This window comes from Balaenoptera acutorostrata, chromosome 5 (genome assembly GCF_949987535.1).
Source record: "Balaenoptera acutorostrata chromosome 5, mBalAcu1.1, whole genome shotgun sequence".
Taxonomy (NCBI): domain Eukaryota; kingdom Metazoa; phylum Chordata; class Mammalia; order Artiodactyla; family Balaenopteridae; genus Balaenoptera; species Balaenoptera acutorostrata.
In genome coordinates this window covers 51,401,259-51,414,027 of record NC_080068.1, presented here as the reverse complement: position 1 = coordinate 51,414,027, position 12,769 = coordinate 51,401,259, and the positions used below count along the sequence as shown (strand labels likewise).

Here is a 12,769-nt window from a genome sequence, read left to right as displayed (position 1 = left end):
CTTAGCATTGTGATGGAGATCTCTGGGAGACTTTTCGCCATTTGATATTACGTGGAGCCGGGAGGTCTATGGTGGACCAATGTCCTGAACTTGGCTCTCCCACCTCAGAGGCACAGGCTTGACTCCCGGCTGGAGCACAAAGACCCTGTCAGCCACATGGCCTTTCTCAGAGGACTTGTTGGGAAGATTTCCAAGATGCTGCTATTCCCTCAGATTAGGGCGCAAAGAGCTTGACTCAGAGGGGTGAGAGCTGAGGTGAGGGCAGGCCATGGGAGAGACAGGGACCAACAACCTTGAAGAACTTTTCTCTGTGATGTGGGTCAACAGCACTGTTAAACTCCCCATCGGAGCTACTAGTGTTGGAGGGTCTCCTGCAGAGGCGGGGGGTGGCTTAGGCTCACCGTGGGGACAAGGACACTTGCAGCAGAAGTTCTGGGAAGTACTCCTTGGCATGCATGAGCCCTCCCAGAGTCGGCCATCAGCCCCACCCCCTTAAACCTTTAAAAAAAAAAAAGATGGTATATGCTGGCTTCGGAGCTGTAGGCAGCATCAGTCAGCACAATGAAATGTGCCCATTTTCCAGCCTACAGCAGAAGCCACGGTTATCTCTGTTCCCTGCATCCCAGGTTATACAAGAGGCACCAAATGATGCTGTGGATCTTAACTAAATCAAAGTGAAGGACAAGTATGATGGATTTATCACTGTCACTGACCGAACATTGACTGATGGAAGAATTCCCTATCAATCTCTAAGGCAGATTTCTACTAAGACTGTGGCGTCACTTGGGATATAGAAACAAAACACCCCTCACAAGTGTCAAGTACAAGTTAAAGAACAAATCAAAAGCATCAGCTATTATTTTTAAAACATAAAAGAAAACAATTTAAGGGCCAAGTATGTAGGAAACATATTTCATGTGGGAGGGAAGGAGGGTAAAGATTGCTTATGGAAAGAAGCATCATACCTTAGAGAAGGCAACCATCTGGAAATTCCATTTGAGTATCTGAAGCAGACCTATGGAGCTGAAAAAGAAAAAGAGTAATCAGACTGTGTGATGAAGGAATCAAGTAAATGTTTTCCTGACAACAAAACATCAGAACAAGTTAATTTCCTCTTTCCCCTTAAGAAATATTTCAGGAAACAGGATTTCCGTTCTTTTCTCCTTTCCAGCTTTTCAATACAATTAGCAAACAGGCAAGGGGAGGAATCACATTCTTTCAGTGAAGGTGACTAGAAAGACCCATATGTCAAGTGGAAGAACAACTGAGAACTATCCTCGTTACTGTGTGTTAATAACCTCCTTCTCATTTTCAGAAGACTGTACATTTTAATGAAGACAAATTTTTAAAGCCTGTCTCTTCTTGTTCTTTACAGAAGGTCATAAAGTCATTGATTCTTTGATGGAAGACAGTACAGGTAATTGATGCTAATCTCCTCATTTTACAAATAAGGTCCCTGAAGCAAAAGCAATCATAGATTTTTAGTGACAGAACCATAACTAGAACACAGCTTTCTTGACTTCTATTTAAGGCATAGTTTCTTTTTTCCTTAGGGCATCTCTGAAAGCAAACAGTTGCTGTAGGTCCTTCATATCTGATCATAAACTCAGATGGGACATCTCAGATTTCTAAATTCAGATGTAACGTTCACAATTTCTGCTGGTAAATGTAATGGTAGCAATGGCCTCCAAGAGATATGCAGGCATGGAAGGCACAGTTATGTACATGCAGGTATTTATCTTACTTTTGGTTGCCAAGAGCCATTCTTCGTGTGATGAATTTATTCAACAGATATTTGTTGAGAGCCAACTATGTGCAAGTATCATTGTGCTGGTTATTTGAAAGAATCTAATCAAAAATAATGAGAAACATTTCGAGTTTTATTCCTAGCAGTAAGATGCCCATCCTCCTGTAAAAGGAGCTGACCCTTAAAGGAGCTAAAAAATAAAGATAAAAATAAAAAGGAGGGGGAGAGGAAGGAAAGATGAAGGAGGGGAGTGGAGGGGAGAGAAAAGGAAAATCCACATTCAGGTGAGCACTGTTCTTTGTACAACATCACATGTGAGAACTCCAATCAGTCAGCACGCTACAGATGGTAGATGGCCACACGACACTGTGATGTACGCAAGACTAAACTAATGCAAGATTTGAAACTAAACAATCACTATTGGATTGCCTCAGGGCGACTGATTAGGACTGATAGGCATTGCCTCAACCAGGGAGTAATAACAGAATCCTATGTATTTCACACCTTTACCAGGGTTCGCGTGACAAGAACACAATGCAAATAAATGCTAATTTTAAAATTGGCCGAAGATCTAATAGTCATAAGAGAACAAAACTGAAAATAGCCCCAAGGCAGTTTTTTTTTCCTCAATACTGTGCACATCTGCATTCTAATATGGCAATTAAGCAACTGTCCTCTTCTAGTCAAATCTCTGCCATGACAAAAGAGATGGACTTGAAATGCAGTGGAAAAATACCTACTTTGGGTGGGTTTCTAATCAGATTTCCTAGATGCTGCCAGGAAATTGTATTGTGCATAATGCTGTTCTAGAAGAGGGAGCATGCTGGTCCCCTGCCCGAGGGCCCGCCAGGCTGTCAGCCAGCTGGTAGCCCACAGAGCTGAGGACACCTGGAGTCCCCGCCATGCTTTGGTCCCACTAATTCTGTCAACTGCTGCCTGAGGCAGGAGGCAGGATGAAATACATAAACAGCAAGAGAATTAATAACAGCACTTGAATCCAACTGAGATGGATAGCAAGCTGTGGAGGATGCAGTCAGGTATGAAAAAAGGAATCTATCAAATCATTTGATACCTAAAAACCTTTCTTAGAAAGTAGTACGAGAAGAAATCCTGTACTTTAGAAATAACATTCCCTTATATTCAAAATTCCACTGGAATCAATTCCCAGAAAAATCCACCAGGGCTTTCTTCGTTCCAGGGTTGATTTGATCAACAAAGACTTCCTCATTAGCTACTATGACCACGGTGCTATATGAAGTGTGTGTGTTGTGGCTGGGAGTGGATTAATCCTCAAGGGCACAAAACATGTAAGGAGGAAAGAGGAAGGAAATGAGGCATAATACTAATGAAGGTATTAGGAACAAGAATTTGGGTGCAAACGACTTAGTATTTAGAAGATGGTCCCAGGAGGGGCTGGGAGGAGTGCAGCAGCAAGATGGGGAAGGAAAGCCAGTAGAGTGTGCGACTGAGCAGGTGACCACTGTGAGTAACAGGTTCAATGCTACCAGAGACCTTCTGAGAGACTGTGTGGGACACGTTTGAAGAGTATCCCACCGCAGGGTGAGCAAATGCAGTATTTGTCAATTCCTATCCCCTGCTTTTTCAGGGTAGCTCCTGGGATGTTAATTTCCCAACATTCTGACCTACGCTGCACATGGACCAGAGATGCACCCAGGTGAGAGGACACCATCAGGCAGAGAGATGCAGGAAGCCATCAGTGCATAAGAGAGGTGACCTCTGGGCTAGGTGAAGGGGTGTGGGCAGAGTGCTGACATCATCCACTCCAGAGTGATACAGAAGATCCATGATATTGGTGCTTAGGAGAGGGACACATCATCATGGGCAAAAGAAATCAAGGCAAGCTTTCATCTGGTTCTTTAAGGATGAAAATGTCTGAGACAGATTAGAAGTAGTGAACCTCTTTTGTCTTCATGGTTCCCTTTCTAATACTGGCATTTTTCACCAACATACTTGAAGGTCTTAAAATGTCAACACCATTTTCTATTTAAAGCAAGTTTTACTAAATTAAAAAGTTCTTCTACAATTATCCCCTTATTCCTCATTCACCCCTCAGCATGGTATGCCTCCAAGAGACTTGTTTACTATCTTGACCATGTTCTCAGGAAGCAAAGTTCTTGAACATTCTGCTAAATCTGTCCTCTTTCTTTGATATTGACTTAGGAATGTACTGTGCTTCAGCAGAATATTTCATGCTGTGGAAATCACACGTATACTTAGTTGTAATGAAAATTAATTTTGTACATTGATAAAAACTTGGTGACAGAATGCATGGCACTGCTTAAGTTTGAAGGATGACCCCATAATTTATTCTTTAAATTAGCTAGACATATGAAATGGAGGGGAGGGTTCCAAATGAGAGGAATGGCATCTTAGGGGTAGGTATGACAAGACATGCTTGGTAAATGCTAACTAAACTGGTCTGTCAAGAGGGTAGGGTCCACACTGAGGAGGAGTGAGTGTTAAGGCTACAAAAGGAGGTCACAGAGCCAGATTCTGGAGGGTTCTGAGCATCAGGTGAGGCGTAAGGGGACACTGAAGGCATTGCATAAGGAGATGAGATGGCAAAAGCTGTTTGAAGATGAAGAATAATGAAGCAGACGTGAAACAAATTGCAAAGTCAAAAGGCTGAAGGCAAGGAGACCAATAATGAGGTCATTTACTAATTCAGGCTTAAATTTTAAAGGCTTATAAATACGTCACAATTTATATTCAAGTGTATATAGTTGCACAGGTATAACAGAAAGAGACCCAGCTGAGAGAAGGAGTGAAGGAAAGAGCAACTGTTTCTAAATTGTCCACCCAGAGGGGGTGCCTTTTTCTAATTCCAGCAAAGAAACTGTATGTGCCAGCAAGAAACTTGTTTTCAATTAAAACACAAACACACACACACAAACATACACACACAGAGAAGTGTTTGCACCAGGTAGGTAGCAGTGGAATGGGAAAAAGGTAAATAGGAGAAACACTTAAATTGGCATTGATAACAACTGTTCCATAGCAATACAGTAAAGACATATAAATTAGAATATTAAAATATAAGATAGGCGACACTATCTCAATCATGGTTTAATAAACTTCATTTAATTCAAAAAACTCCATTTAATTCAAAAAAAAAAAGTCGTCTAGGTTTTAAAATATTCTTAATAATATTACTGAATCTATAAAATTTCTATCATCTCTAACTTGCAGGGCTTGTAAACATAAGAAAACATAGCTGACCATAAAACCAAGTGGAAAAAAAAAAAAGTGGAGAGAAACTTTATTCCTTCTTTGGTAATTCAGAAACGCTCAGAAGCTTCCAGAGGCTCGGGTGATTGGTGGGGTAATCAACAATTGCCATATAGTACTACGAAAAAAGAATTGGGCATTTTATTCTCTCAGGTTATTTTAATGCTCTCATTTTGTAATTTATCCTTTCTTTTACAAATGTAGAAACACATTCAAACACACACACACACACACACACACACACAAGCCAAACCTGTAAATACACCCCTTAGAGCTCTTTATGACATTGTTTTCAGATGTGACCTTTGCAAACAGCTTACTCAAACAAAATTAGATCAGAAGGAAATTTGAAGGATGTTCCATCTTTTATTCTTTTAAATTAGCTAGGAACTAACTCTTCAATATTTATGACCACTCACTGAAAATACATGATTCTTCTACTGGGAAAATAAGGTTGCCTTGAGCAGAGTTGCAGGAAATCTGATTTGAAAATCCAAGTTAATAATCTCCACAAGTCTAATAGGGCAATGTTGTAAATGAAACAGAAGTTAATAGGTACAGCAAAAGAATGACCTCTGTGGATTCCAATTAGAAGAAGCATATCAAGGAGGAGAAATGGGGGCTCAGGCCATAGATTGATATGGGTGGTAGTTATAACGCATGTCATGAATAAAAAGCAAAATTAAAAACTGAATAGAAGCAAAGCATCCTTCTCTTGCTTATTCTCTAAGACCTTAATTACCTGAAGTATGGGTGTTGTCGAGGGTTTAAATAATTCTTGAAAGAAACTCAAAGTGTTAAGAGCGGCTAGAACATGACTGTTCAAGATCTATGGATTCAAATACCAGCTCTGTCACTTACTGGTTCAGTGACTCGGCCAAGTTACTTACTGTCTTTGCATCTCCAAGTCTATGATCTGAAAAATGGGTGAGTCTAATAATAGCTGACCTGTAGGATATGTGAAAATGCTGAACACAGACTTGCTTTCATAGTAGGTGCTCGATTGTTCCATCTCTCCTCTCCTGCTCCTTCCTTCTTGGAGATGAGAAGAATCTTGGAGAGTCCCAGTGAGTTCTGAAATGTGAACGCATTGGACATTCCTCCAGGAGTAAAGGGTAAATTTTGCCTGTCTAACTGCTGTCTGTTGGTATAGCTCCCTCCTTAACAACAACAGGAATTTGGTGGCCCCAGGAAGCAGTGTGGCATGCGGCACAATGTGGAAGACTGTGGGCTCTCAGGCCATCCTACCGGGTTTGAATCCTGTCTCTGCCACCCACAGGCTGCCTGACCTTGGAAATGTTGCTTAATCCGTCTCTGCTTAAGTTTCCTTAGCTGCAGAATGGAGGTTAATAAAAACATTTTCTCTTAAGGTTGTGAGAATGAAATGACCTAATCCAGGAAGGAATTTAAAACAGCGCTTTATACACAGCAACCATTCAATTGAAGGTAAGGCCATTATACTAAGATTTCAGCCCCAGGAAACAGAGAAATTCAGATAGATTTTTCACAATGGAGGAGTCCACTTCCACTATGAAGGGATTTCCATGAAGATTCCTTCAGAAATTACAGCTCATTGACGGGAAAAGGCCCTCAGTGGCAGCGGTGTGATCAGCACAGATGCAATTCATCCATGAAAGTGGATTAATTTTAGAGCCCACTATGTGCCAGACCTCGTAACGGTATCGCAGATCCAGACTCCTCATTATTTGGAGAATTCCCACCCAGAGACTCCTGTAGCGTGTTTGATCTTATTTATATATTCACGATAGATGTTTTCTTTATTGTGGACTTAACGTAAAATGAGCTCCTTCCTCTAATAAAGGTGCCGGCTTTACATGAAGTAGGTAAATCATAACGAAGGAATAATCACACTTCTCTGAGCGTGTTTCCCTGTTGGAATCAATCCTGAGCGGCTATTAATAGGGCTCTTTAAGAGCTGACTTTCAGGGAACGCTAACGTTTGATTTAATCAGCCAGAGCTCCTCCAGATTAGTATAAGATGCCAAAAGTGTCACCTTTGCATTTCCATCACATTCTCTCCAGGGAAGATGGGGGAGGCTCCAGAAACGTGGAGGTTGATGAGATGACAGAGCATGTACTCTTTAAAGCCAATGAGAGCCCCCAAAATTAGCCAAGGAAGGCCATTTTCATCAGACTAATAGAAAGAAAGGGGCTCAGGGCTCCCTCTGAAGACTGGTGTGGCCAGGCTGGGCCCTCAGCGAAGGGCCACGTGACTGCTGCCCTCACTCCTCACCTTTCAGTCGTGGCAGACACTGAACAGCCTGTCTCTCTCCTACCTGCGCTTCAGGCGTGTTTCTGCTCTCTTTATCAACCCCCTCAACCTCCCATAAGGTAGGAAGGGAATATGTATTATCACTATTTGTGCCAGTTATAAAGCTATTAACTCTCAACTCCAAATTCACTTTGCTCTCTGCTCCACTCCTGTGGCCGGAATTCTGAAAACAATTTTCTTCCCTGGCTTGCTGTTCCTATAGGTTCTTACCAACAGGAGGCAAGAGAGGGAGGCTGGAAGTCTAGGGAAGAGGAGCCAATCGCCAATCTTGTTCCTCCCCGGTTTGCTTGCTATTGGTCAGCGCCCTCAGCAATGGCCTTTTGCCCTGGCAAGGCAGTTGGTCCCAGCCTGGTCTCCAGCATCTTTTTTTTTTTTTTTTTTTTTTGAGTATGATTGCTTTACAATGTTGTATTAGTTTCTGCTGTACAACGAAGTGAATCAACTATATGGATACATATATCCCCTCCCTCTTGGACACGCTACCATGTGTAAAATAGCTAGCTAGTGGGAGCGTGCTGTATAGCAGAGGGAGCTCAGCTCAGTGCTCCGTGATGACCTAGATGGGTGGGATGGGGAGCAGGGGTGAGAGGGAGGTCCAGTGTCTTTTTTTGGCTTCCTCAGAACCATCTCACCTTGTCCTCCCTCAGCAGTTCCATGGGACCTCTCCTCCCAGTTTCTAGGTTCTCATCACCATAATCTCTTCCCTTGTTTCACCCAGGGTTGGGGGTGGGAGTGCTTCCCGCCATTCCTATCTCTGTGATACCCTAGTGTCCCCTTTTTGCTTTTCCAGTTTCCAACAGTTATTTAACCATTTTCTTATGTTAAATTCTCTCTGTTGAAATATCTACTGAGGTGTTTTCTCTGATTGATCTACTATGTCTGCTATAAAAGATTTGAGAAAATGGAGGCAACAATATGAACTAAGTGAAATAATCCGTTCTGTCCTTCTCCATAGCCCTATCTATGCCATCTTTTCTCCCAACAAAAGTGTTAATTTCCAATTAAGGTAACAATTGATAATGGCTTAAAATGTAAAACTCTCAAGTTTTTTACATTTTTCAAAGGCTTTCAATAGTTATGGTGTTGGGGGTTTTTTGTGTTTTTTTGGTGGTGGGGGGGGGTTTGGTTTTTTTTTGGCTGCACTGCATGGTATGTGGGATCTTAGTTCCCTGACCTGGGATGGGACCTGTGCCCACTGCAGTGGAAGCATGGAGTCCTAACCACTAGACAGCCAGGGAAGTCCCAATAGTTATGTTTTAAATTGCATATAAATGTTTAGTTGATTTGTGGGTGTTTGGCACTGAGCTGGACACTCAAGGAGAGAAGGATGGTATGAAATAATATCCCTACCTTCAAGAAACTGTAGTTGAGAGAGGAAGAGTCAATGTACAAATATTAATAAGAGAAACACATGAAACATAATATAATTATAAACTGAGTTGGATGGTGCAGACCAGAAATGCATTAGGAGGTGAAAAATAGAAGAGGTCATGAGGTCAAAGTAACCAGGACTTCACAGTAGATTATGAAGTGGATTTGGAAGGATTTAGATATGGGAAGAGAATGGGGAAAAACTGTCCAGATTGAGAAGCAGCATGAACAAAGGCATGGAAATGGAACATTAGATTTTGGTATGAATATCCATTGGTACCAATTAATATGAGTTTGCCATTAGATTCTCCTAGGTTGGCCACCTACGTAGAACCCAGACTCCTGTGAACTTATAAATAGTTAAGCCACTTGGAATTCCAGCTGCCACTTAAAAGGAACTTTAAACTCAAGTGTCACTCAACTGTGATCATTTAGAAGCATAGCTCATACATTTCTACCAACAGCTGGGGATTTGATATTTGGGATTAATACCCTGGTAATCCTATTGATTGACTTGGAGGTTTGTCCAAGAAGTTTCCATCCTTCAGGAATGACTCAGATGCAAATATCAAATGCAACTGCTCGTTGGAAAAATCCTCAGGAGCCAATAGTAGCCTGTTTAATTAGAATGAAATCTCTAGAATCAAATCTATTTCAAACAAAATACAGGTTGTATCATTAAGCACTGAAACGAACCACTAAGTAATTTGTGACTCTTGATACCTGGTTAGAATCAGGTTTCAAAATGGGATTTTAAACGCCTTTTGCAAAGTTATATAAGGAATCAAGTAGATTACGCAACAACCCTCACCAAGCACTTTCATAAATCAGTGAATTCAAGTGGGAGCAGAATTCTTTAGATTATAAGCAAGAAGATAATAATAGAATTAAATCCTGACCTTTCCCATAAGAGCAACCATCCTCTTCCTCGCCCCCATCCTTCTCTAATTTACAGTAATGTAGTCCATATGGAAGAAGTCGGTGTGTGTTTGGGAACCAAGTCCTACACTTTCTTTTCCATCACAAAAGCCAGTTGTTCTTCAGAACCATCCATCAGGATCATTTTACATTCTGCAGCATTAAAAAGGAGGCCTGAGCTCAGACCTCCTGCCGAAAAGTTAAGTTGTCAGTTGTTGGGCAGAAAATCAATCAGAAATGCATTTGGGACAATGGCTTGCTGCCTGGAATTACACCAGGCTAGAAAAAAGTCAACCCAGTGGCAGGAAAATACTAATGGTTGGAGATACCCATTCTGTCTTAGACAAGGTGGATCGATTTATTTAGACACATTTGCTGAACGGAAATATGCTGGTGCCAAGTCTCAGATTTACATATAATTATAGCAGAACACTTGCAAAATGTTCTCAGAAGGATCAAGATACTCTATTGCTCCAACATGTGCCAGGAACTTCAAAATTATTATAGATTTCTTTGGCTAACTCACCTTCCTACCCTTAGGTCTTGCAGTAGGTACAGAGCCTTTGCCAGAGTTTGGGTAATTTATCATTTTTGCACTTTTGCAAATGCTCATGGAAGACACATGGGTAGCTGGTGTTACCACAGGCTCCTTGTAGCCTGTTGCTGAGTGAGTGGGAGGCATCCAAAAATCCTGGGCTGTACTCTTCACATGTAGGTTAGTCTTATTCCAAAGTGATAATAGAGTTGGTTAAAATCTAGTGCCACTTGAATTGGCCCTTGGTCTCCTAAGAATGATAATATTAAAAATAATAGCTAACATGATTTTAGCATTTAGTATGACTCCATCGCAGTGCTAAGCACTTTACATGCTCCTGTAACGCTCCCACCAATCTTAAGAGGTACGGTCTCTTATTTTCATTTTACAGTCAGGGAAACTGAAGCTTAGAGAGGATGAGTCATTTATTCAAGGTCACTTGGCTGATGGGAGGGACTAGAAATCAAGGTCAAGCTGAATGATCCCTGCTCACCTTCCATACATAGTTAAATATCTATGCACAGAAGAAAACTGTTCTAAACCATGGACAACTGCCTCAACCCCACACCAAGTACCTTCCAAATGTTTCTGTGCCAACAGAGTCAAGAAATCTGGAGAACTTGGCACTATCACACTCAGAGTCCTCCTGGGAAGGAGGAGTGATATCTTCATGTTTGCCCTCTTAAGTATGAAGGCCAGTAAATTATCAACCACCGTGATTATATGCTTGGAAAGTTTGAAGCCAGCGCTCACATTCTGAGCCTTCTCCAGCCATCACTAAACAACTAGCTGGCCCTGTATTTAGAAGTATACCTTTCTATAGTTCTCCACCCATCTCCTCTTCATTGTCCCATGCTTTTGCCAGGACCTCTGGAATTTATCAAACACGAGTGTGCTTATTTGGGTAATCGTTTTTTTTTACCAAGCTAATGTGACTACTTAGAGTAACTGCTTTAAATGCTATGATTAAAATCTCCAAAGACTTTCCAGCACTTATTTCTATTACAATACGCCTGTGGGGAGAAGAGGTATTTCCATTTTACAGATGCAAAGACTGAGGCACAGAAAAGTTACAAAACTAAAATTTTCTAGCACTTGGCTAAGTACACTGCTGGAATTAATGAAATAGAGAATGACTGGAATATCCAGGTATGCTGCCCAGGTCTCTGGACTCTGGTTCGATGCTCCTTGCTGCAGGACAGACAGTTTATAGCCTTAAATGTTTAACTGTTTCTTCCTAAACTCCTTCACTCTTGCACTCTCCCAGTTAACTCACAATCCAGTTTTTCTTCTAGCCTAGGCTTTCAGTGCGGCAACCATGTTTCCCAGCACTGAACTATGCACGGGTTTGTCTGGGATAAACATGAGGTCATTTCCCTTCTTTAAAAAAGTTTGCTGAGTAGTGCAGTAAAACAGTTACATGCACAGATACTGGAGCCAAAGTGCTTAGGTTCAAATTCTAGTTTCAAGCATGTGTGTGTCCTTGAGTAAATTGATTAATAACTTGGTGCCCCATTTATCCCATCTACAAAATGCAAATAATAATGGTACCTAATTCATAGTCATTGCAAAAATTAAGTGAATTCAAGCGAGGCCGCTAAACGGTTCCTAAAACACATTAAATGTTTGCTGTTTTTACTATTCCAAACAATCCTCCTCCCTCGATCTCAGAGGAATGACTCTTTTATGCTGAGACATTCTTATTCCCTATCAGTCTCCTTCAGAAGGTTCTAATCAAATAAAACTCATCATCCAGTACTTCTTCCTCTCCTCTCTTCCTCGGAACAACACTTGAATCTGACAGCATAATGTCAGACCCTATCTTAGTCCCATAGGCAGGCTGTAGTTGTAGCAGTTTTTCTCTTAAAAACTCAGACCTTCCTCTAGACAGAAATAGTTCTCAATTTCTAGAAATAACCCTCATAATAGGTAACACTGGTTAGTCAAATCACAAGCCAAATCTGTCTTTTTTTTTTTTTTTTTTTTTTTTTTAACTTTTGGCTGCGTTAGGTCTTCTTTGCTGTGCGTGGGCTTTCTCTAGTTTGTGGTGAGCAGGGGCTACTCTTCGTTGCGGTGCACGGGGTTCTCATTGCGGTGGCTTCTCTTTGTTGCGGAGCACGGGCTCTAGGCGCACGGGCTTCAGTAGTTGTGGCTCACGGGCTTACTTGCTCCGTGGCATGTGGGATCTTCCCAGACCAGGGCTCGAACCCGTGTCCCCTGCACTGGCAGGCGGATTCTTAACCACTGCGCCACCAGGGAAGTCCCCAGATCTGTCTTTAAGAGCCTGTGCCTGATCAAAAATCCCTCAGAAATCCCCTTTGCATCCCCACCCCCAATCGGAGGCACTATCTGGGAAATGTGACAACACGGACATCAAAGTCCAGTTGGTGTTGATGGGAAGGTACAAGGGACTTCTCTTCAGGTGTGTTTTTTCTTCCTTTTTCAATCTCAGGTTGCTCACTATCACAGTCATGGCTAATTGCTCCTCAATATCCATTCTTCCCTTCTTCCATTGCAGTGGGATTTTAGCTGGGCTCAGGTGGCCACTAGAATAAAGATGACATTTCCCGGCCTCTCGTGCAGTTTGGTGGCACCACGTCACTGAGTTCTGGCCAATGGGATGTGAGTGTAAGTGATGTGCACCGCACCACTACTA

The 12,769-nt window shown here is 41.8% G+C and overlaps 1 long non-coding RNA gene across 1 annotated transcript in view; it reads right to left on the bottom strand.

Annotated features, from left to right (window-relative positions):
* The window catches only part of LOC103002204 (uncharacterized), a 47,285-nt gene extending 46,262 nt beyond the window's left edge, over positions 1 to 1,023 (bottom strand). The window contains exon 1 of the long non-coding RNA XR_450792.1: positions 966 to 1,023. This is a non-coding gene — a long non-coding RNA (uncharacterized LOC103002204). The remainder of the gene's footprint in view (positions 1 to 965) is intronic.
* Positions 1,024 to 12,769: the final 11,746 nt, after the last annotated feature.